The 5000-nt window shown below is 40.7% G+C and overlaps 1 protein-coding gene across 2 annotated transcripts in view; it reads left to right on the top strand.

Annotated features, from left to right (window-relative positions):
• Window positions 1-5000, top strand: part of LOC115210948 (synaptotagmin-C) — a 127311-nt gene that overhangs the window by 90593 nt on the left and 31718 nt on the right. The gene's annotated exons all lie outside the window — the stretch shown is intronic.

Raw genomic sequence — 5000 nt, 5'->3', positions numbered from 1 at the left:
GGTGAGGCTGGCAACAGCCACAAATGGATGGTGCTTTTTATGTGCCACCGGCACGAGGCCAGTCGGGACGGCACTGGCAACGGTCACAAATGGATTATATATATATATATATATATGTGAAATAGAAAGATGAATAATCTTGTAGTAGATTAATCAAAAGTTTAACCGATACCTTAGTAGCAAAAATCACAGCAGTAAACAGAAGGCTTCATCAGGCCCAGTCAAATCTGACAGTGTTTCTACGGCTGGATGCCCTTCCTAACGCCAACCACTCCGAGAGTGTAGTGGGTGCTTTTTACGTGCCACCATATTATATATATATACATTTCAATATGTGACCGTGTGTGAATCGTTGGTGATTTTCTTTCTCCTTCTTTCTTTCTTTGGACTTTTTCTCTATTTCTGATGAAGAACTCTGCTCAAAATGTGAAATAATACTCTTTCTTTTCTTTCTTTCCTGAGCGTCCAATAACACTGTACTTATTCCACGTCCTCATGTTGATTTTTCTTGCCTGTTCATGTTTGGATTAACTATATATATATATATATATATCATCATCATCATCATCATCATCATTTAGCGTCCGTTCTCCATGCTAGCATGGGTTGGACGGTTCAACTGGGGTCTGTGAAGCTGGAAGGCTTCATCAGGCCCAGTCAGATCTGGCAGTGTTTCTACGGCTGGATGCCCTTCCTAACGCCAACCACTCCGTGAGTGTAGTGGGTGCTTTTTACGTGCCACCCGCACAGGTGCCAGACAGAGCTGGCAAACGGCCACGAACGGATGGTGCTTTTACGTGTCACCGGCACGGGGCCAGGCAAGGCTGGCAACGGACACGAACGGATGGTGCTTTTACGTGCCACCAACACGGGGGCCAGACAGAGCTGGCAAACGGCCACGAAACGGATGGTGCTTTTACGTGTCACCGGCACAGGGGCCAGGCGAGGCTGGCAACGGACACGAACGAATGGTGCTTTTACATGTCACCGACATGGGGGCCAGACAGGGCTGGCAAACGGCCACGAACGGATGGTGCTTTTACATGTCACCGACATGGGGGCCAGACAGGGCTGGCAAACGGCCACGAACGGATGGTGCTTTTACGTGTCACCGGCACGGGGGCCAGACAGAGCTGGCAAACGGCCACGAACGGATGGTGCTTTTACATGTCACCGACATGGGGGCCAGACAGGGCTGGCAAATGGCCACGAACGGATGGTGCTTTTACGTGTCACCTGCACGGGGGCCCTGATGTTGATCGACCTCAATTTGGTTTGATTTTGATTTTGACTGTTCTCACTGGTCTTGCTGGGTTTTCTCACGCACAGCATACTTCCAAAGGTCTCGGTCACTGGTCATTTCCTTGGTGAGACCTAAAGTTCGAAGGTCGTGCTTCACCGCCTCGACCCAGGTTTTCCTGGGTCTACCTCTTCCACAGGTCCCCTCAACTGCCAGGGTGTGGCACTTTCGCACACAACTATCTTCAGCCATTCTCATCACATGACCATACCAGCGCATACGTCTCTCTTGCACACAACAACTGATGCTTCTTAGGTTCAACTTTCTCTCAAGGTACTTACACTCTGTTGATTATGAACACTGACGTTACACATCCATCGGAGCATACTAGCTTCATTTCTTGCGAGCTTACGCAAATCCTCAGCAGTCACAGCCCAAGTTTCACTACCATGTAGCATGGCTGTACGTACACATGCATCATACAGTCTGCCTTTTACTTTGAGCGAGAGGCCTTTTGTCACCAGCAGGGGTAAGAGCTCTCTAAACTTTGCCCAGGCTATTCTTACTCTAGCAGTTATACTTTCAGCGCACCCACCCCCGCTACTGACTTGGTCACCTAGGTAACGGAAACTATCAACTACTTATATATATATATACATATATATGCATAGATATACAATGGCATTCTTTCAGTGTCCTTCAGTCATATCCATTCAGAAGGCTTTGAGTGGCCTAGGGCTACAGAAGAAAACATTTGCCTAAGGTACCATGCAGTGGGACTGAACCTGAAACCACATAATTGGGAAGCAAGCTTCTCAACTGCACAGCTGCAACTCCACCTACCATAAAAACAATTTAATATTTTTTTAAGTAAAAACAACTGCGTAATATAGCATTATCACGAAAAGCAATATGACCTTAAAAGCATAAAAGAGCCATCTAACAGCCCCTTAACCCCTCCATTCGTTGCAGTGATATATAAACAAGCACACCAAGATATCTGAAAGTAAAGAATATGAAATCCCTCATTTGAACAATATTCCCCTCATTTAGTGCATAATGCAATACATGAGATGATAAAAAAAAAACAAGTAAACAAACCCCAAAATAGGTTAATCTCATGAGTGGGTGTGGGGCTTGGGGGAGAATGCTGTATATCAGCAGACACAAAAAAGGTGAACAGATATCACCATATATAGAAGAATTTGGTACAGTCCATACAGTTCACCATCTGTTGAGGCCCACCAGGAAGCAGGAGCTGACTTACTTTATAGTCACATGGGTTAACCCAGAAACTAGCCTACTTTAGCTTAGTTTAGTGTTTTTCAATCATTTTTTTTTACCTACAGACCCCTTTGATTTCTATATTCCTATTTTACTTGATTGGACCTCCATAGCTATTCAATATATATATACATACATGCATACATACATGCATACATATATATATATATATATATATATATATATATTATATATATATATATATAGGTGCAGGAGTGGCTGTAACTTGCTTACCAACCACATGGTTCTGGGTTCAGTCCCACTGCGTGGCACCTTGGGCAAGTGTCTTCTACTATAGCCCCGGGCCACTATAAAGACTTGTGAGTGGATTTGGTAGATGGAAACTGAAAGATGCCTGTCGTATATATATATATATATATATATATATGGCAACTGATGCTGGTGTGTTCACAACCCTGTCACTTAGTGGTTCGACAAGAGAGACCGATAGAATAAGTACTAGACTTAGAAAGAATAAGTCCTGGGATCGATTTGCTCGACTAAAGGTGGTGCTCCAGCATGGCCACAGTCAAATGACTGAAACAAATAAAAGAAATACAAGAATATATATAAGTATATATATATATATATATATATACTGTATTTTTATAATTAAATATTATTAGGAATTGTATAAAAAAAGAATTAATTGTGTATTGTAGAAGTATAAACAATTTATTGCATGTAAATTTTAACAATAAAATCTTATATGGACCCTCCCTGGTTGAGAACCACTGGGTTAGATGTTTAAAACATATACAAGGAGGGCAGTGTTTAAAACCTTTTGTACTGGGCCTCTGAGGCTATTAAGACAAAAAAATAAGCAGAAACATGCAGAAACATGATTTGTGAATTGTTCTTAGGTTGGCAAACTGGTCTGGATGCTTACAATGTAGTAGACTCTGCTAGAAGCATTCAAGGGCCAAGTGGTAATGTTAAACTGGCTGATGAATGCAGTCTACCATCAAAAATGGGTAGAGTCCATTTAACCCTTTCGTTACCGTATTTATTTTGAGATGCTCTGTGTTTGTTTCAATTACTTTAAATATAACAAAGAATTTAATAAAATAACTTGGTTACCATTAAGCTAGTGTTAGGAACATGAATTGTGACTAAGGTTTGGTGGAAGATTTTAATTCAAAACTTATGAAAACAAGGCATTTGTACTCAGAGCCAGAGCTGGTTTCAGCCAGGTTGGTATCGAAAGGGTTAAGGGCCTACTGTACAGTTTTCATTTTCCATCTACTCAGTTTTACTTGCAAAGTTTGGGTCAACTTGAGGTTATGTCAGTAGACAATTAACAAAAGTGGCATGCAATAGGATTGAACCTGAAACCCTGTGGTTAAAAAGAAAATATATTATATCTTGTGAACAAGTTTTGCTGGTTGCAAGTTTCAGATGGGCCAATTGCTGGTTCATTACACCTCCACTGGCATGAGTTAGCAACAAGGGAGTGTCTGGGCAAACCATGTGGAACAAATATCACAAGACATTTTTACTGGAAATTGCTGTTTTATAGATTTTATCACTGAGGTTTACATCCTGCATTCATTTATACATTGGCAAAAGATTTACAAATATATGCATAACGTATAAAATGCTCTCGGGACCGCTCACATTCACGTGAGTTTTCTGGTCAGATAATATATGTATACATTCACAGATACATATGGAATGCATAAACACATGCTTGTACACACACACACATACACACGCACACACATACATACAAGGGAGAAGTGCAAACACTTGTATAAACTAAAGTGTCAAATATATGAAGCACAGTCAGTGTTCTACTGAAGTGTAACACATGTGTCCCACACAAATACAAGTTAATGGTGAGCACAAACATGCGTATATATACACATCAATTGATTCAGACAACCACAAATCTCCAACACTTGTCTTTAATGAAACAAAAGAGCCTTGACATATGGTTTGGTAGTCTGCTTGAATTCTTCCAATGGAAAAACTTAAATAAGTCCTGAAGAAAATGTGTAAAAACACACACACACATCACACACACACACACACACAAGGCTGGACTTCCAAATTTTTAGGGACAATTTGTCCAGTAGACTTCCACTGTTTCTGTCTCCCCAATTCCACTTCCAATGCCCTCCCCACCACACACACAGACACTATAGTTTTGTTTCCTCATAACTTTCAGAAAAACGGATACTTGTTAATGAAATTTTCTACCAACACCTTTCAGATTGTGTAGATTAAGATTATATGTGACAAAAATGTGAATTTAATCTGAAAAAAAATATGGTGAATTATCACACATTCACCTCACATTTTTTTTATCAAAATTTCAGGTTTCGTGTTTCAGTATGCAAGTGTGCTAGACCAATCAACACTTAAAGCGTATTTGCTGAAAATTTCATTGAAGAAAAAATAAAAAATGCATTTTTCTGAAAGTTATGAGGGTGGGGGAAGGGGATCACTAGTTTCGGGTTGCTGGCTTAGGTTG

This window comes from Octopus sinensis, linkage group LG4, assembly GCF_006345805.1.
Source record: "Octopus sinensis linkage group LG4, ASM634580v1, whole genome shotgun sequence".
In the NCBI taxonomy this organism is placed as follows: domain Eukaryota; kingdom Metazoa; phylum Mollusca; class Cephalopoda; order Octopoda; family Octopodidae; genus Octopus; species Octopus sinensis.
Note: the sequence above shows the minus strand (reverse complement) of the source record. Positions and strands in the feature narration are given on the sequence as shown.